Source organism: Neofelis nebulosa, chromosome 4, assembly GCF_028018385.1.
Source record: "Neofelis nebulosa isolate mNeoNeb1 chromosome 4, mNeoNeb1.pri, whole genome shotgun sequence".
Classification (NCBI taxonomy): Eukaryota; Metazoa; Chordata; class Mammalia; order Carnivora; family Felidae; genus Neofelis; species Neofelis nebulosa.
Window position 1 is genome coordinate 91,791,018 of NC_080785.1, and position 21,623 is coordinate 91,812,640.

At 38.5% G+C, this 21,623-nt stretch overlaps 2 long non-coding RNA genes across 2 annotated transcripts in view; one reads left to right on the plus strand and one right to left on the minus strand.

Moving 5' to 3' along the window:
- LOC131509540 (uncharacterized) overlaps window positions 1–21,623 on the minus strand; it is a 43,367-nt gene that overhangs the window by 4,663 nt on the left and 17,081 nt on the right. The gene's annotated exons all lie outside the window — the stretch shown is intronic.
- On the plus strand, window positions 5,850–8,653 carry LOC131509539 (uncharacterized). Its single transcript, XR_009260563.1, has 2 exons — window positions 5,850–5,970; window positions 8,440–8,653. It is a non-coding gene; the product is annotated as an uncharacterized LOC131509539 (long non-coding RNA).

A 21,623-nucleotide genomic window follows, 5' to 3' on the forward strand; every position in this document is an offset into this window, starting at 1 on the left:
AACTATGGTAGATAATAACAAATGCTAGAGGGAAAAAGGTAAACAAATCTTGGAGACGATATAAGAATCGGGGTTAAGTGTGTGAAATACTAGATAGGGTGACCAGAGAGGGTCTTACTGAAAAGGTGACATTTGAATAAAGACCTCAAGGAAGTGAGGGAACTACATGGTGACAGGAAAGTGATCTAGGCAGAAGGAGCCACAAATTCCCAAAGGCAGGAGAGTAAACTTGTGTACTGATGGGAAGCAAGGAGACCAGTGTAGCCAGAGAAAAGGAGGAGGAGAAGAAGAAGGAGGAAGAAAAAGGTGGGGGCTAGGGGTTAAGTAGACAAAAGAAGAGGACGAGGGAGAGAAGGATGCCAGCAATAGACAAGGTGCACAAAAATTTGCTCATGCCAGCTCCTCCCCCTCATATTACCTGCTGTAGTTCTTTTTCCTTTTTAATTGAGATACAATTGACAGTCCTTACCCTGTTTTCTACACCTTGCAAAGCTCATTCTTTGCACCTAATGGAAGCAAGAAAATGGAAAACCCTAAATGATCAACAGGAGTGTTTAAATAAGTTATGGCATGCTATGTGACCTTTAAAATTCATAGCCCTGCAGAACATTTATGACTTAGCAAAATGCTTATACAACTAGATGACAAAAGGGATTCAAAGCTATGTAGCTAATTTTGTTTAAATGCATGTACATATACCTCTTCCCAGAGGATTATACCACAGTGTTAGAAGTGCTTACCTCCAAGTGGGGTGGCTCAGTGGGTTAAGCATCTGGCTCTTGATTCTGGCTTAGGTCATGATTTCACAGCTTGTGGGCTCAAGACCCATGTTGGGCTCTGCACTGACAGCATGGAGCCTGCTTATGATTCTCCTTCTCTCTCTCTCTCTCTCTCTGCCCCTCTCTCGCACATGTACACTCTCTCTGTCAAAAATAAATAAACTTTAAAAAAATGTTTAGAAGTGCTTACCTCCAGGTGTTTGAATTATGAGCATTTTTCTTTTTATTATTTTCTAACTTTTCTGCAATAAACATATTACTATCATAATCAGAAAATAACATTTCAAAGTAAATTAAATGATTCAGTCCAGTATCAGCTGAATCAATAAAATGTTTCAACTCATAAATTTATTAGGTACCTTCAAGACATCAAGGGTGGTTTAAAATAGTCCAGTGTTAACCCTGCTAAGGTCTATATTACAATGTGAGTCTGGGGGTACCTGGGTAGCTCAGTTGGCTGAGTGTCCAACTGACACTCAGGTCATGATCTCATAGTCCATGAGTTCAAGCCCCACACCGGGCTCAGTGCTGTCAGCACAAGCCCACTTTGGATCCTCTGTCCCCCTCCCTTTTCCCCTTCTCTGCTTGTGTTCCCTCTCTCTCAAAAAATAAACATTAAAAAAATTTTAATTTTTATTTATTTTTTATTTTCTTAATGTTTATTTATTTTTAAGAGAGAGGCACAGAGCACTAGCAGGGGAGGGGCAGAGAGACAGAGACAGAGTCGCAGAATCCGAAGCAGGCTCCAGGCTCTAAGCTGTCAGCACAGAGCCCAACGCAGGGCTCAAACTCATGGATTATGATATCATAACCTGAGCTGAAGTCAGATGCTTAACCGACTGAGCCACCCAGGTGCCCCTAAAAATTTTAAAAAAGAAAAACCAATGTGAATCTATAAGATATTACATTTGTTTGAAAATCATATAATTGGCTTTATACCATATGCTATTTGGTTTAAAATAGACTTAAATGAACAGATTTCTTAGACCCCCATTTACTGTAATTAATATATTAACTTCCAAAATATTATCTTAAGTAGGTCTGTCTCCAAGACTGCATCACATTGAAAAAAACAAAACAAAACAAGAACTAGTAGCAAATCAAGACCCATAATGATAAATGACACCGTAAACTTTCATTATTATTATTTTTCACCAAAGAGCTTCTTCCAAAAGATTATATTGTTTGTTAATATAGTTGAATTTCTTTAATTATTTCAGCATATAGATTTGAGGTCATACTGAAATGATAAAGCAAAAACATAATTTTATGTTGTATAACCTTAGGCTTCTAACTTTGCAAAGCTCCAAAAAGAGAACATTACCAACACCATGAATTCTCTCCCTGTCATCACTCCCCATTCCTGCCCCATCTCCCTCCCCAAACGTAATCAATATCCTGACTTTTAACAACATAGATTAAATTTGTCCATGTTTGAATCTTATAAAAATATAATGGAACAATATACATTTATTTAGGTCTGGCTTCTTCCAGTCAACATTATGAGGCTCATCTATGCTGTTTTGCATAGCTATAACTCAGCTATTGGTACTGCCATATTGCATTCTCTTGTGTGAGTATTTAATGATTTAGTTATCCATTTAGTTACTTTTGATTGACATTTGGGTTGTTTCCAGACTGGACCTATTGTAATGAAGGCTGTTATGAACATTTCCACTCCACTGTGCTCAGATTGAAGCACATCTGCTATAACGTGTTAATGTTTAGTTAGCTTCCTTAGTCTTAAACCCTGGCTGCACATTAGAATCACCCTGGTGCCTGGATGTCAGTTCCACAGAGCATTCTAATTTGAGCTTGGGTTAAGAACCACTAGGGTAGATGTTGAGATCCCCAGACGAAAGGAGGAGAGGAATCCAGTTCAAAGAATTCTGAATGGTTTCCAGAAACAGGACAATAAAATGCAATGTAAAAATTATGTTGTGTCCATATTGACATTGCTTTCCTTTTTTTTTTTTTCTTTTTACTTCAAGCTCCTAAACAAAAAGACTACATATACTGGCTTTATGATACTATAAATGGCTTCCAGATTATTTTGAAAATTCCCCAAATTCTCAAAGAAAACAACTTTAGACACTCTTTAAAGATATGTGTGCTATGATATGGCACACTTGGGTTGGGGGTTAGGGTATCAAAAATCTAGACAGACACTAGTTTGGTATCCCAGCTTCATAAATATTGAGACTTGAAAAGGCAAGAGTTAATTTTCCATGGTCCAGATCACAGACCAGAATTAAATGAGATCTGCTTAATAGTTATTGTTACAACTGAAAATTTGGTTGGTGCTATTTAATTCCCTGGTTTCTTGAAACTGTTTTTTGGATCCACGCCCAGAAGCTGTCTTGATGAATATATTTCAGAGAATGAAAAACAAAAACAAACAATGTGACTCTAGAATGTACAGCACAGATAGCATTGAAATATCACAAAGCTCTAAAAAATATGTTCTTCAAGTTCAGTCTCCAATATGCATTGATAGGTAGGAGAAAACAGAGGCCATGACATAACTCTTTTGTGATATGTGGAGATATGTGCAGAAACTTCATATTATTTATGTGCCATCAGGTAGTTGCTTTTAGTTTGTAGTGTAAACATTGTTTTAAGGTTGTACCTGACCTAGAATATCTCTTCAGCAGGCTCCCCTCCCACCTGACTTGACCAAGAAACATTTTTAAAATTTGACCACGTGTGAGGATTTATGAAAGTTTCTGGAAGCATAGAAAGACCTCATCCTTGTCTTCAAGAAACTTACAATGCAAGTGGGTAGAAAAGACCCATACTCATACAAAGAAAACTAAGATTTCAAGGTCAAGTTTGATGTGTCAGAAAAAGTCAACTGAGCTGATTGATCCGTAAAGGCTTCTCAGAGGCAGTAGCATAAAGAATCTTAAAGGGTGATCAAATTTCTACTTGGCAGGCAGGAAGGAGCAGGGCATTGCAGACAAGAGCAAAGGTGCAGGAAAAAAAAAACGGGCAGATGTTCAGAGAACAATGAGAACAACCCTGTTGGAGTTTGACATTCTTCTAAAGCAGTAGTTATTAAAGATTTGCAATGATGACTAAGACTGGGTAGAAGATGATGTACCTAGACAACCCAACAGTTCCATACTCTTATGTCGAAGGTCTTGTTGCCAGCAAAGAATTGGAGACCATCAACTAGACAATCAAGATGGTAACAACTAGCAATTTGGTAGAAACAAAACAATGAAAAAAGAAAATCCTAAGCAAAATTCTCTAAGTATATAAATTAATACCCAATTAATAAGCAATTGAAATCCATGACCAACTTAAGACCACTCTTATGATGCTCTGTTAGTGGGGCACTGTTTTCAGTTACTCAAGCAGGAAAGAGAACTCATTGTCAGTCCTTCCCTCCTCAACCTCTTTCCTGTGATCCATCCAGCAGCAGGTGCTCTCAGCTCAGCCTCCAACTTACGCCAAGACAGTGGTTTCTCCCACCTTCTGCCTAGTCTCCCTGCTTTCTTTCTTAACCTCCACACTTCCCTTCCCACCCAGATCCCAACTCATTCTTTTCACTGCAGCTAGAATGTCATCTAAAAATCCTGAATCTGAGCAGTTCATTCCTCCACTTAAAATACTTCTATTATCTCCACTGTACACAAAATAACATGTAGACCCTGTAACATGACCACAAGACCTTGGCGGTCCTGCCCTGCCACCCCTCTAATGCCATCTTTCCTCATGCTCCTTTTCATTAGGTGATTGGGACCTTCTCTTCTCCTGGTTTCTCAAAATAGATCACTTTTCCCAGGCTCCACTTGGAATGCAATTTGTTTTTGTTGTTTTCCTGACCAGCTCTTGGTATAGGTCAAAGCTTAAATAAAGGACATTTCTCCCCAAGAAGGCTGCTTTGACCAATCCTCTAATCTAAGTTTTGTTCCCTGTTTTATTCCTTCTCATAACCTTTAGTCCTTTATTTCATGGCATTTACCACAATTTGTAATTACACATATAATTTTTGTATTTAAGGTTTGAAACATCATGAAAATATGGAGCATGTATGTTTGGTTATCACTGTGTACTTAAGCCTAACAGCCCCAGACACCTAAGGTGTTCAATATGTATATCCACAATGCATGAAATGGGGGGATTTCAACTACTTCTCTGTGTGCTAGACTACAATATAGATTAAATATAATCTATATTCAATAATGTATATAATCAATAATCTCTACCACTAAATTTTAGTATTCATATATAAAAAAGGGAAGGGTAACATCCTTCAAGCATAGAAGAAAAATTTTGCATTGGTGATAGCTTATATGGTGAAGCTGACACTTTGACCTACAAAAGGCCCCACCCTTGAGATACAGTACATATGCATGTAGTGGGAAATATGAGGAAATCAAAACAAGGATACAGTGTTTATTGAGTGTAATGTGTCAGGCTGTCTTCCACATGTTTTACAGGCATTACCTATGATCTCACACTATCCTGAACTTAGGTATTATACTCCCCATTTACAAATTGGAAAAGTAAACTCTGAGAGATTATTTGCCCATAATCTCAGATCTGGTTGGCAGAAGAAATTGGTAGGGCAAGGTCTTTTTAAAAATCCACAATTATGCCCAGTGTAATCTCTATGAAATTAGAAAAATAGTGTGGAATTTCCACCTCTGTAGATATTTCCCCCTTTGTTTCAAATGGCATTTGCCAATTCTCATCTTATTTTTCTCAAGAACCATAAATGCATTTTGAATAATAAAAAATACCATTCAGGAATAAACATTTTCTGAACCCAAAGTTTTGGCTGGAGAAACTTTAGGATATTTTTAAAAATCTAATTAAGATAAGTTTATAAATAGTATGTATCTGACCCAAATGATAAAAAATAGCCTTTGACCCACATACTTGGGAAAAGCATGTGGCTCCCTGGTATGTGCCAGCGAGTCTGTGGGCTGGGTGAGCAAACATTTAAGCATAAGTAAGAGCAATAATGGTTCCTTTGGAGCTCCTAAATGCATTAGCATGTGCTAAAACCATAAATATTCAAGGAGATGTAGCGCTGGAAAAGACAGAAACCCAAGGTGACCTGGCACGAAGCAGGAGATGGACCGAGAACTTCGAAACTTCTTCAGACTAGGACACTCTGAGAATCCTGGAAAGGAGATAGTCTACAAAAAAAAAAAAAAAAACCCAGGAGACCTGCCAGGTAATACTGACTTGAGGAATACAATTAAATTCCTTTCTTTACAAGTCTTAAACCAAAGTTGTAAATACCATAGACTATTTTACAGAGAAATGCTACATTCTTGTTAGATGGAAAGGTCTTCCTATAAGAATTAGGAGAAAGAGAACTACTATATGCAGTTTTATATATTTTGTTTATTCCCTATAACTCTCTGAAGGTGGAATTATTTCTCACTTGCAAATGAGGAAGCTGTGGTCTAGACAGTTTAATTAATTAACCTATAACCACACAACTTGTAACAGGACTGGGATTTGAACATAAATTTCTTGACTTCAGATAGATACCTCTTTCTCTGGTAGTCAACTGTTGAGCATGGCTAGAGGAAGATTGGTGGATTTATCATCTAATGGGGAAAACTACAGAATCACAAGATTCTGCAGTTAAAAGGTATATAATTTCAGCATTGTGTCATATTTACCTTTACATCCCTTACAGTGCTGAATGCCTCTGTACTTAATGTGTTGGTAGGATGATGGATGGATGGATGGATGGATGGATGGATGGATGGATGGATTCCCTTATTCCTGGGCTATTCTGATCCCTGTCTTTTCCATATTGAGAGACTATTTCCCAGAGGACAGCAGGCAAGTACCAATAGTATAATATTGTGTCTCTTCCTCTGGGCAAAAGCACAGAGGTAAAAGAGAAAACAATTTGTCACTAATTTTTTAAACCACTTTTCTGGTAAGTTAAATACTTGTGTAGATTATCATAGTGGTTTCCATCCTGTGAAGAAAAGGAGCATCTCTCCATTTAATTTGAGGAGGTGAACTATACCTTTTTTGCAGCTGCTATGGTCCAGTGAATATAGAGAGTACTGCACCTCTTTATGTTAGAGTGTTCCACTTCCCTTTCTGGTCTCCTTTTTGCAAAGTAGTACACCTACCATTAGTCCAAAAGAGCTAGTTTTCCTCTCTCTAACTCAATGCCACAGATTTAATTCTTGCTAAAGTCAGTTTCAAGGTGCCCAACCAATTTTTAAGGTATCTAAAGCAGGCTTCACGTCACCGTTGAGGCTAAAGAACACTTCAATGAGATTCAGGCAGTATCATTTTTTCCTAGTCCTAGCATCGTGTAACACAGAGTGGGTACAAACAATGGGGAGAGGAAAGTAACTGAGTCCATGATTAAAAGAGCCCCATCTTCATACTGGTCTTGGCTCCCTTGTGGTAAGTGGGGAAGGCATTCTTGTGAACTCTTGTGAACAGGCTGACATCATTAGGCTTGTGCAAACATGTGTCCCACTCTCTCTCTCTCTCTCTCTCTCTCTCTCTCTCTCTCTCTCTCTTTCAATTTCTCTCTCTGACTTCCACATCTCATTGCCATCCTTATTTCTCCCAGAAGACTTTGTTTCCTTGTTTGATATTTATGTTTGTTTTCTGTAGACTATTCTCCCTTGGCCAAGGAGAGTCTTATTTTACAATCTTTTCCAGGAGGGAGTTTTAAATTCTGTTCAGGAAGTGCTTGAGAATGGTAATAAATCTCATCTCCCAGACTTTTTTTTTTCTTAAAAGTTTCCAAATATCAATTTGGGATTGTGTAATCAGTCACTCTTGTTAGTTACTAAGTAGAAACTGATATTCACAAGCAGTGTCGTAAATTCATCAAATGGCAAAGCCTGTGGTCAGGAGACATGAAAACTAATCATACCACTCTAAATAGCTCCAGCATCCCAGCTACTGTCTCCTGCTGGCTTCTGAGCAGGAGAAGCATGTGGCCATAGCTAAAGTTGACAAGAGGGTGGGGGTGGTCAAGGCCTTTTCACCATCACATTCAGGGAAGGAACATGGTGACAAGAGGCAATTCCTTGCCTTAAGGAATATGGGAGAATGTGTGATTTTGAAGAATGTGGGAGACTTTCTTTGAAAAGCTAAGTCATTTGTCCAATTCTAGGTGAAGATGGAGAATGGAATGTCTTGTGGAAAACTGAGAGGAATTCACTTTAGAAAATGGGAAAATTATTTAAAGTAGAAAATTACAATACAATTGTGTGTGTGGGCATATTTCAAGGGGGGGGCAGGGAGAGAGAGAGAGAGAGAGAGAGAGAGAGAGACTCTAAATTCTCATTAACAACAAATACTCTTCAGAGCACCAAATATGACCTAACTTTAAAGTCAGAAGGAAGCTATTTCCCAATTTGTTCCAAATAGCCAATTATCAGATAGAGCTTTTCTCTAGGTCACCACCTCAGTGGAACAACTGCTACAGATGTGACCCGCCTGTTGGGCCCCATCATGGGTGCACAGTCACTCCCAAAAGATAGATTTAAGTCCTAACCCCTGTACCTAGAAATGTGACCATATTTGGAAATAGGAATTTTGCAGACATAATTAAGGATTCTGAGCTGAGGTCATCCTGGATTGAGGGCGGGCCCCAAATCCAGTGACTGGTGTCCTTATAAGAGAAAGGAAAATGTTATTTAACACACAGACATGGGTAAGAAGAACTGTGAAGATGGAGACCAACACTGGAGTTAGGCCAGAAGCCAAAGAATGCTGAGGATTGCCGGGAGCCACCAGAACCTGGAGGAGAGGTGAGGAATAGATACTTCCTCAGAGCCTTCAGAAAGAATGGCCCCTGCTGACACTTTTGGGGGTCTGGCCTCTAGAACTGTAAGAGAATAAATGTCTATTGTTTTAAGCCACCCAGTTTGTGTTCATTGGTGGCAGCAGCCCCAGGAAACTAACGCAGGCCCCAAACCTCAGGTCTGAGCATAGAACAGAATAAGAAATGATGTACGGAAAATACTATGTTGAGCTACTGCAGGAACCTGTTTTACCAGGATTTATATGATACTTAACTATGAATAATTTCTATATTAGGCAGAAGGATAGGTCTAAATTCTAGCAATCTGGTCTGAAATCTCTATGACATTAAAGCAAGAGGCCAGAGGATGAATTCGGAATCCCTGAGTAGGTCCATTAGGGTTTTATTTGCAGGAAAGCCCTATAAGGCTCATGCAGACAGTGGTTGGATCCGTGGCACTGGTAGTCATCCTGCAGGGTGAATGCTTCAAGTGGGTGGAGACTGGGGGTCACTCCTTCACTTCCAGGACTATATCCAGGCTGGGGAAAGTACTTACACTAGAAGAGGAGGAGGGAGAAAGGGAGACCAGGCTTAGGCTGGAAAGGGGGACAATGTGGGAATGTAGCCCAGGTTTGCACCTTCTACTTTATTTTCTGGCCCTTCTCCTTGTGTCAGGTAGAGAGGGGGCAGAAGTAGACTGAATACAAGTCAAATGATTGGTTCGGAACCAGTGCAAGTGAGGCTATGAGTGTAAGGTTCTGTTGGGGACTGATGGGCAGTGGGAGAGGGTGATTACCTCTCATGGCTTGATGGCTATCAGAACAGAGAAAGAAGTAGCCACCCACCAATGATGGCGGGGGTGGCCATTTTGAACATTAGTTCAGCAACAGAGGCATCCACGTCTAGAAGAAATATCACAACAGTGACCAGGAAAAAGCAGGGGCAAGAACAATGGTGTAAGTCACTTCAGAAAACTCTATGGAACCCTCAACTAAAAGAGACATTAGCTGCTTTTAGCTAATGAAAGCTGGAGCAAAAGGCCACAGTGAGCTCTCACCTCATACCCATTAGGATGGCTACTATAAACATACACAGACAGACACACAAAACAAAAAAACAACCCCAAAAAACAAAGTAACAAGTGTTGGTGAGGATGTGGAGAAATTGGAACTCTTGTACAGTATTGGTGACATGTAAAATGATTCAGCCACCGTGGAAAACAGTATAGCACTTCCTCAAAAAATTAAGAATAGAATTACCATATAATCCAGCAACTATACTTTTGGGTCTACACCCCAAGCAATGGAAAGCAGGGTTTCGAAGAGGTATTTGTACACCTATGTTTATAGCAGCATTATTCACGATGACTGAAAGGCAGAAGCAACGCAAGTGTCCATTGCGAGATGTGAATGTATAAACAAATGTGATATATACATACCATGGAATATTATTAAGCCACGAAAAGGAAGGGAATTCTCACATATATTATAATGTGCATCAACCTTGAGGGCATTCTGCTAAGTGAAGCAAGCTAGTCACAAAAAGATAAATATTTTATAGTTCTAGTCATTTGAGGTACATAGAATGGTCAAGTTCATAGAGACAGAAAGCAGAATGGTGCTTGCGAGGACCTGGGAAGAGTACAGAATGAGGAATTATAATTGAATGGGTACAGAGTCAGTTTTACAAGATGGAAAGAGTTCTGGGGATGGATGGTGATGACAGGTGCACAAAAATGTAAATATACTTAATACCACTGAACTGCATGTTTAAAATCGCTAAGACAGTAAATACAATATGTTGTCCGTATTTTACTACAATTAAAACAAAAGAAAAGCCACTACTTCCTTCCCACTTCTACCCTGAACGCCTACACACACTTCACAACCTTATCCCCATATCCCCTAGCCCATGTAAGGCTAGGATGACCTGAAGAAACACAGTTCACATTCCATGCTGCTGAGCGAAGCCTGAGGATATCTGTTCCTGTATGACTAAATCTATAAAATAAATTGTCCTTTAATGTTAGGGCCAGATGGGTATCATGAGCCATCTGGAAAATAAAAAACCTGGAACTCAATTTGACTCCCTGTCTCCTTTGTACCTATCACCCCTTGGCCAGGTCTTATTCTTTCTGTCTCCCTGGTATGTTTTAGATCTATCCCTTCCTCTCTATTCATGACTCTAGTTCAAGTCTTCCAGTTGTGTTTGCAACAGCCTCCTTATTCATCTCGCTGCCTCTAGTCTCACTCCTCCTAGACTCTTTCCCAGGGTTGCCAGAGGGATCCTACAAAATAGCAAGTCTGAGCATGTCCCCGCTCTGAGAATCTTCTAGCAGTTGTCAGATGGATCCAGGATGTGCTTCCCAAGGTTTGAAAGGTTGAGAGGTTCTCCCCACTCAGCCCCATTCTTGGGACCAACCTTGCTTCCTACCTTCTGCCAATTCCCAGTTCCTGACACTATCTTCCAAATGTTGCCCTCCAGCAATATTAATAATCTTCTGAACATGCTATCTCATGTCTATGTTTTTTCACATGTTTTCCCTGGCTCTGAAAATACCCCTCTGACTTGCCAACCTGACAGACTCTAGTTAGCTTTCTAAACTGAGCTAAGACCAGAGACTTCTCTTATCTCTCCATTACACCTCCATCCCACCCTGAATAAATTTAACCTCTCCTCCCTCACCAGTACCTCTTTCATTTAAACATAATTCTATCTACATGTCACATGGCTTGAGAATTCTTACTTTTTTTATATGCTTCACTTCCCTACAGAACTAAGGTTTCTAAAGACTACTGCATACTCAGTACATGATAAATGTTTGCTAAATGAAATCTGTTAAAGAGGTCAGCCCATTAAATTATCACAATAAGATTTCAGACATAATTATAAAATTAGATCACAATTTTATTATAATTAGTGACCATAAATATTACTTTATTAAAATTAAGTGACCATAATTATAGAATTTCTTGTCAATCAAGGAATTTTTACATTTTCAAGGAATTCCAGACCCCACCTAATCCTGTTTCTCAGCAAATTATATTGAAATATCAGGATTTGGGGCCTGGGCATCAGTATTTTTTAAAGCTCTCTAACTGGAGGAAAAGACTTCAAAACCACTGGTAGCCATATTTAAAAAACTCTGACCTGATGTATTCACCTATGAGTGGGCAGTAACTTCCTACATCCATCCCAGGAAGACAGACATCTCTACTTTTTAGTTTATTTTTTTAACCTCTGGGGACACAATGCTAGAATCTCCCTCGCCCTATAAAATAGCATTCCTCTTTAAAATAAATAAATAAAATCAGGAGTTAAAAGAAACTGGTAGCTATCAGACTTTCTCAAATAAGAGATTGTTTTTATAATTTTAAACAGTTCTGAAGTCCTTTTCTGAGCATCTGATCTTTTTATCCCCCGTGTGGAATGATGTTTTCTTGATTTGCTATCTGTTTGAAAAATAGTTTCAGCATTAGTTTCCTAAGAAGTGTGGGGTCATGACAGAATGAGCTGGCTAGCAGAGTTTATTTTTAGCTTCATGATTCTGATCCAAGCTCAGAAGCTAGTGGTAACACTCAAGTTCTTTTTCCTGACCTGACACTTTCTATGCTTGTGGGCAAATCATCCTTTGCAGGGAACATCCCACCTCTGAAATGTTTGCTTGGCTACAAATATTTCTTAGTTCCCAAGCCAAAGTGAAGCCTTTAACACCCCTAGATACAAAACTCTGAGAGGTCCTTTCAGCACTGTTGTGGTCTGTATAATGAACAAGGGCATCTGTAGGAGGCCATCTGGAAGGAACAATGATTAGGAAGATTCCCTTGGGAATGTTCTGAATCTGAAAAACTGCATGTAAATCCTAAATTCTGTCATTAATTTAAGAAAATATCACCTTTTTCCTACAAACTTAAATCGTGTTTATTTAAAATTTCAGGCCCAAACTGGAATTCATCTGTCTTATACAATCATCTAAAAAACACGTGCCTGTAACAGAGCAGAAGCAAAGAGTATTCTCTGACTTCCCATTTGCCCTAAGATGCACCCTCACCCCTTTCTGGATGATCTTTCTTATATCCATCCTTTCCTCCATTTCTCCATTGCCCCGCCCCAACTGCCCCCAAATGTTATCTCCATCTCTCTACTGTTTCCTTCTCTTTGGCATGACCAGGACTCACCCTCCCAGCTATAGTAACAAGCTTAACTAGTTCTCTTTCTTGCTTTCTATGGCTGCTGTGCCAAATTAACCACAAACTTAGTGACTTCAAACCATACAGAGTTATTCTCTTATGGATTTAGGGGGTCAGAAGTCCAAAATGACTTTTTTTGAGTCTAACGTCAAGGTGTGGGTATAGCTGTGTTTCTTCTGGAAGCTCCACAGAGAATCTATTTCTTTTTCACTTCTACCTTCTGAAAGTTGCTAGCATTCTGTGGCTCATTGTCCCTTCTCCTTCTTCAAAGTTCATCATTCCTGTGTCTGCTTCTGTCATTCCACCTTCTTCTGCCTTTGACTCTCCTGTCTCCCCTTATGAAGACCCTTGTGATTATATCGGGCACACCCAGATAATCAAGCATAATCTCCACATGTCAAAATTCTTAGCTTAATTAGATCAGCAAAGTCCTTTTTGACATATAAAACAAGACATTCACAGATTTTAGAGATTAGGATGTGAATGCCTGTGGCAGAAGGAGCATTAATCTGTCTACTTCATGCCCTAAAGCTTTCTAGCCAAGTACCATTTTTGATTACTTTCTCCGTTCACTGCTAAAACGGATGGAGTTGAATTGTACCCCTCACCCCTGCCAAATTCATGTCCACCTATGACCTGAGAATGTGACCTCTTTTGGAAATAGGGTCTTTGCGGATGTAATCAGTTCAAATAAGATGAAATCATACTACATGGGAGTGTGTCCTAAATCCAATATGAGTGACATCCTTATAAAAAGAGAAGATTTGGACACAGAGACACAGGTAAGAAGGTAGATAATGTGACAATGAAGGTAGATACAGGAATGGTGAAGCTACAAGCCAAGGAATACTGAGGATTACTGACAACTACCAGAAGCTAGAAAGAGCCAAAATGGGATTCTTTTCTAGAGGCTTCAGAGGAAGCATGGCCCTCCCAACAGCTTGATTTCAGACTTTTGGTCTCCAGAAGTGGGGGTGAATAAATTTCTGTTGTTTCAAACCTCCAGTTTGTGGCACTTTGTTACAGTGGCTCTAAGAAACTCACACAGATGGGTTGAAAAAGAGGCACCCTATTTTTTTCACGTGCCAAGCTGACATGTCAGCTGACCAATCCTTAAACACTTTCATTGTCCCATTTAAATGTACAAGGACCTTTGTAGATGATTGGCTCTGTGCCAGGGGCCTCTTCACTTGAGGACCACCGACTGTTTTCTAGCACACAGGGAGTTAAAAGCATCTAGGTCAGGGGTCAGCAAAGAATTTCTGTAAAGGGACAGATAGTAAATATTTTAGGCTTTGTGTACCAAGAAGCAAAATCAAGAATGTTACATAGACACTTGTATTTAAGAAAGAAATTCCCACACTTTTTTACTGACAAAATTCAAAACATAATCATAATAATTTGGTTCATTTTTTGTAATAAGTCTATAATGTAATTTTTTGCATAGGTCTATAACAAGAAGAAAAAAAATCCTTTTGGGGTGATAACATTTCACTTAATTGGGGCTCAAATGCAATTGGTGCATCATCATTGCTAATGCTCGGCTGTTAATATGGGCCTGTAATGAGATTTTACCTCACTGAGTATTTCAATTCAAAAATGAATATCACATCTTTGGAAATGTCTTTTCACACAGGAAAGTACTGCCAAATACTGATATCAATTCATGAGCATATAATTTTAATTGAGCATATTGATTGCTTGGAAGGCATTTATAGAGTTCTATTAAATTTTTCTATTGATATTTGTCTTTTAGCATATCATTACTTTGCAGATTAATCACTTTCAATTGAAGGTTAGATGGAAACTCCTCTATTGCTCAGTTAAATGGATTTTAAAATATGGAAATCTTTTTTGCACTTGCATTTGGGTCCAAAAACTGCTGCTGGAACCAAAGTTTGAACTCAGAAAACATATCCACTGCAAATTTGCATGGAAATGGAGATCTCACTTCTTGCTTTATCTTTTGACACCACTGTAAGAGTATAAGGCTGAGACTCAATGTAAGTTGTCAAAATGACTTACAGCAGTGTAAGTTTTCTCATATGAGTGTTGTTTAGCCTTATGATGTTAGTTTGAATTCATTAAGAGGCACCAAGAATGTAGCAGAAACCAATTTTCAGAGCCCCTCAGTGTTCCATAGTAGAGGCTAAAGGCAGTTATTATTGCAAAAAATTTCAATCTTAGCCCTGAGCTCAAAAACTCACAATAAAATTTTACCACTGCCATTTAACTGCTGTGTGGCACAAGTCAAGATGTTCAGTTTCTTTTTCTGGCAAAAATTCATGGACCCAACTATAGTTACATCCATGGGAGCAAATGAGTTCACCAACGGAGCTACTGGATTGAGCTACACATGATAGATTCAGATATTTTTGGCAAAGTACCTGCTAATGAATAACACAATAAATAACCACAGGCTTTAAACACTTTACATTCATTACGTTTCACTGAAAGGCTAAAAGTCTCAACCAGTTTATTTTCTCTGGACACATTTCTTTGTCTGCTGCAATCAATCAGGATTTTGTTAACTCACCATTGGTAAACAGCTTCTCTTGCTTGGCTAACAAGTGGGTCACTCGGGTTCTTAGGGCACAGGCTCGTTTTTATTGTTTTATTTTTGGAAGAAATTCTTCTGCAATGAGACATTGTTTTACATTTTTCTAATTTTTCTAACCATTGCTTTTCTGTGAGCTAGGAATATTGTGATGATTAATATGGCTGACATATGTTGTATTCTTTTAGCATAACTACCTCATTGCACAATAAGTAGAATGCTTTGCCATCTAATTCTAACAAAATAATCCACACTCCATCATGTCTTTTACTCATGACCCTGAGATCTAGACCTGAGTCGAGATCAAGAATCAGACACTTAACCAACTGAGCCACCCAGGCATCCCCTCCATTGTGTCTTAAGAGCATGATTCAAAGCCCACTTTTCCTTTCTTGTTTTGACTTAATAGATATTTACTGTAAATGTAAATAAATAAATGAGGGGAAGAGAAAGAAAGAAGGAAGGAAAGGAGAAAAGGAAGGAAGAAACAAACAAAAGAAAAGAAGAACGGAAGGTAGGTGGGAGGGAGGAAGGAAGGGAAAAAGGGAGGGATGTTATCACGTGACATTTGAAATGCTGTTGAATTAAAACTACATCACTGCAATTTGCAGTATCCCAAGCGTTAGTCCAAAGTGATGAGAGTGCCATATACAGTCTTACAGGGCAACTACTCAATACTGCCATTTTAAAAACAAATGAGTATGGCTAAGTTCCAAGAAAACATTATTTGTGACAGTGAAATTTGAATTTCATGTAATTTTCATGTGTCATGAAATATTCTTTTTTTATTTCCCAATCATATAGAAATATAGAAATCATTCAGCCTGTGGACCATGTGAAAACAGATGGTATGCAAGATACGGCAGGTCAGTTATAGTCTGCTGACTCCTCTGTAGGTTCTTAGGTTATTTCCAAAGTTCATCCTGCTCAATGTCATAAGATGCCCTTGAAAGAGTAGTCCTCTTAGTCGCTTCCTTTGCACAGGACACCTGTATACTACTGTTTACTTGAATATTTCCAAGGAAGGGCTATGAAATTTATTTTAAAACTACACTTTGTTTTTTACCATTTTGTCAATTTTTTTCTTTTGTGAAATTTATTCTTACTTTATTTTCTTTCTGTTCGCTAATTGTTTACTTTTTTAAAAAAGTGACAGAAAGCACAGAGTTGGAGGCCATAGTGTACTACATTACCTGGGATTCACATAAAGGAGGTTTGCTTTTTGACCTATTCATGTCCTAAAATATATATCCCATGACAGTCCGAGAAGGTTCCCAGTTCCAACATGCAAAGAATTTTGAAGTCATCACTTTCATCCTCACAACAAGATAAAAACTGAACAAACTGAAAATCAATGACTTCTTAGATTCCATCAGAAAACTGAAGGTCACAAAGTACCACCCCAATGCTAGAGAGACAGGAGAATAGAGAACCAAGGTTGAGATTAGCTTACTGGGAGCAGAAGCCACTGGTGCTAGTAACAGGTAGGAACCTTTAAACCATAATTGATGTACTCCTGGAGGTGAGTGTGAACTAATTTCAGACATAAAACCCCCAAGGGCTCAGTCTTAGGGAACTTCCCCACTTTTATGGGTTTTATCTCTAGAAGCCCATCACACTTTCAAGGTAAAGATTGGAGAAAAATTTATCTATCCTTCAGGCTCAGGGAGGGAAAAAGTAAACATTTTGAACTATATCCAGATTTTTTCCATAAGAAAGGCCAGCCATCAAGGAAACTACCAGAGGCTTAGCCAGCCTGGTGGGAGGACAATTAGAAAACTCCAGTCCCCTCTAGCCTTCCTATCTCATATAAGAGGAGAAAAAAGGCTAAGAAATGTTTCAGAAGGTCATAACCTAGAAACTCAAACCACCAAAAAAGATTGAGATTTAATATAAGATTATAAAATATTCCTGCTCTCTGTCCTACCACCACATCAACTGGGCTCTAGTATAATAAAAGTAGATTACAACTGAGAGAAACATAAGACACGAATTCTGTTTTTTATGAAAAAATTCTTAGGGAAACCCAAAGACAACAAGGGGAGCAAAGAAACAAGCTTCTGGAACCTATAGCTACAGAGAGCTAAACACAGACAGGATCCTAGCCAAATTAACACAAAAACTCATTCTAAAAGCCTGATTATTTCATTTCCTATTAACAGACATACCATGTCTGTTAACATACCAAAATTACAAGGCACACTAAAAGGCCAGAAGAAAACAGTATAGGAAGACAAAATAAGCATCAGAGCCTGAATTAAAGATGACACAGATTTTGGAATTTAAAGATAGGGGGTTTAATTATGATTAATATGTCAAGGATTCTAATGGAAAAAGTAGACAACATCCAAGAACAGAGGGGTAATGTAAACAGAGAAATGAAAATTGTAATAAAGTAAAAAAAAAAACACCTTATCTATAGAGGAAAAAAGATAAGAATTATATAGGATATCTCTTCAGAAACTATACAAGCAAAGAGACAGTGTAGTGAAATATTTAATGTTTATTTATTTATTTATTTTTGAGAGAGAGAGAGAAAGAGAAAGAGAGCATGAGAACACAAGTGGTGGAGGGGCAGAGAGAGAGGGAGACACAGAATGCAAACAGGCTCATGCTCTGAGCTGTCAGCATAGAGACTGACATGGGGCTTAGACTCACAAACCACAAGATCATGACCCCAGTCAGATACTCAACCAGCTGAACCACCCAGGAGCCCGTTTTGTAATGAAATATTTAAAGCGTTGAAAGGACAAAAAGCACCAAAGGAGAATTCTATATCCAGCAAAATTATATTTCAAAACTGAAGAAAAAGTAAAGACTTTCTGGGGTGCCTGGGTGGCTCAGTTGGTTGAGCATCTGACTCTTGATTTCTGTACAAGTCATGAACTCATGGTTCATGAGATTGAGCCCCACATCAGGCTCCATGCTGACAGCACAGAGTCTGCCTGGGATTTTCTCTCTCTCTCTCTCTCTCTCTCTCTCTCTCTCTCTCTCTCCCCCTCCCCCCTTCAAAATAAATAAATAAACATTTAAAAAAAGAGATGTTAGGCATGGAGGTGTTACTCTTCCCAAAGGCATCTGAATTTTACAATACCTCCCATTCTAAAAAAAAAAACAAGAAATACTTTGTCAGACAAAAATGGAGGGACTTTATCACTAGTAGACCTGCCGCAAGAAATTTGAAAAGAGGGTCTTTTGAGGGCACCTGGGTGGCTCAGTGGTTAAACATCTGACTTTAGCTCAGGTCATGATCTCACCATTCATGAGTTCAAGTCCCACATCGGGTGAGCTCAAGCCGCACTGCAGGTGAGTACAGGCCAAGCTTTGGGTGATTTCCCCCCCCCCTTCTCTCTCCCTCTCTCTCTCTACCTTTCATGGGATTCTTTCTTTCCCTCTCCCTCTCTTTGCCCCTTGTTCATTTGCACCTTCTCTGTCTCTCTCAAAAGAAAATCTTCAGAAAAAAGGAATATGATATAGATTATAGATCAGAATTCAGATCTATATTAAAAAAATAAGAGTATTTGAGTAGGAATAAAGGAAGGTAAAATAAAGTCTTTTATTTTTCTCATTCCTAATCAATCTAATAGATAACCATTTGTTTAAAGTGATAACAGCAGCAATATATTGAGTGATCATAGCACATGGATAAGTGAGGTAGATGACATCAATGTTAGAAGGGATGGGAGGGAGGAATTGGGAACACTGTTATAAGGTATCTGCACTACCTGTGAAGCAGTATAGTGTTATTTGAAAGTGGACTTTGATTAGTTATAAATGTGTAATGCAAACAAAGGGGAAACGACTACAGCTTTTTAAAATAGAAAAGTATAATTAATAAGCTGAGAGAAAGAAGAAAGTGGAATATGCCAACTGCTGAATTAAAATTACAGAAGGCAGGGGCGCCTGGGTGGCTCAGTTGGTTGAGCGGCCGACTTCGGCTCAGGTCATGATCTCACAGTCCATGGGTTCGAGCCCCGCGTCGGGCTCTGTGCTGACAGCTCAGAGCCTGGAGCCTGTTTCAGATTCTGTGTCTCCCTCTCTCTGACCCTCCCCCGTTCATGCTCTGTCTCTCTCTGTCTCAAAAATAAATAAACGTTAAAAAAAATTAAAAAAAAAATAAAATCACAGAAGGCAGAAAAGGGGGGAAGATTGAAAAGAAGCAAAGTATAAGTGCAGTGAATAGAAAAAAGTTACGAACATGGTAGATATTAATCCAACTATATCAATACTTATATCATATGTGAATAGTCTCAATATACCAATTAAAACTCAGAGATTGTCAGAGGAGGTCCCAAAACAAGATCCAACTATATAAGAACTATATAAGAAATCCACTATATCCAACTACATAAGAAATTCACTTGAAATATAAAGATACAGATAGATTAAAATCAAAAGGATGAAGAAAGATATATCATGCTAATACTAATCAAAAGAAAGCTGGAATAATTATATTAATTTCATACAAAGCAGACTTTTCAAACAGGGAAAATTCAGAGAGATAAAAGAGGGTCATTATACAATGACAAAGGGGTCAGTTCTGTAAGAAGACATAACAATCACTAACTTGTCTATTCCCAACAACAGAGAATGAAAATACTTGATGGAAAAACTTTTAGAACTTCAAGGAGAAAGAGAAAAATCCATTATTATAGTGGAGACTTCAACACCTGTCAGTGATTGACAGATCCAGGATATATAGTTAAGAATACAGCTGAACTAAACAGTAGCATCAATCAACTAGATCTAACTGATATGTATGGAGTACTTCATCCAAAAGTAGTTGAATAAACATGTTTCTCAAGTTCACACAGAACATTCACCACCCCAGACCACATTCTGGGCCATAAAACACATCTTAACAAATTTAGAAGAACAGAAATCATACAAAGTATGCTGTCAGGCCACACTGGAATTGAACTGGAAATCAATAACCAAAAGATAGCTGGAAAAATCCCCAAATATTTGGAGATTAAACAACATACTTCTAAATAACACATCAGAGAAGGAATCTTGAGAGAAATTTAAAAGTAGTTTGGACTAAATGAAAATGAAAATACATCCTATCAAAATGTGTGGGAGGCAGTGAAAGCATTACTTAGAGTAAAACTTATAGCATTGAATGCATTTATTAGAAAAGGGGAAAGATCTTGGGGTGTCTGGGTGCTCAGTCGGTTGAGCATCCAACTCTTAGTTTCCACTCAGGTCATGATCTCATGGTCATGAGATCAAGCCCCTGCATTGGGCTCTGTGTTAAGCCTGGAGCCTGCTTCAGATTCTGTGTCTCCCCCTCTCCCTGCCCCTCCCCTGCTCACGTACATGCTCTCTCTCTCAAAATAAATAAACTTTAAAAAAATAGAAAAGGAGAAAGATCTCAAATTAGTAGCCTAAACTTTCACCTTAGGATAATAGAGGAGGAGGTATAAATGGAGGCTGAAGCAAGCAGAAGAAAAGAAATAACAAAAAATGAGAATAGATATCAATAAAATAAAAGATAGGAAATTATTGGAGGAAATCAACAGAGAGATCAAAAGATGGTTCTTTGAAAGATCAATAAAGGTAATAGACCCCTAGCTACGCTATCCAAGAAAAAAAAGAAGGCACAAATGGCTAATATCTTAAATGAAAAAGAGGTAACCGCTACTGATTCCATGATCATCAAAAGGATAATAAAAAATATCATGAATGACTCTATGCCCCCAAATTTCATAACTTAGGTGAAATAGATCAATTCTATAAGAGACACACACTCTGGGGCACCTGGGTGGCTTAGTTAGTAAGCGTTTGACTTTGGCTCAGGTCATGATCTCCCGGTCTGTGAGTTCGAGCCCCATGTCAGGCTCTGTGCTGACAGCTCAGAGCCTGGAGCCTGCTTCAGATTCTGTGTCTCCCTCTCTCTCTGCCCCTCCCCTGCTCCCACTCTGTCTCTCTCTCTCTCTCTCTCATAAATAAATGAACATTTTAAAAAACTTAAAAAAATAAAACACACACTACTAAAACCCACACAAGGAAAAATAGATTATCTTGACAGGCTTATATTTACTAAATAAATATAATCAAGATTTAATAAGCTTCCAAAAAGAAAGCATTAGGCCCAAATGGTTTCACTGATGAATTCTACTAAACATTTAAAGGAAAAAATGATGCTAATGTCCTATAATCTTTTCCTGAAAATAAAAGCAGAGGGAAAACTTCCTCATTCTAGGAGGCCAGCATTGACAAAACAAGAGAAAGACATTATAAGAAAGGAAAACTGGAGACCAGTATCTTCCATTTACATAGACACAAAATCCCCAATAAAATGTTAGCAAATCAAATCCAGCAATGTGTAAAAAGAATTA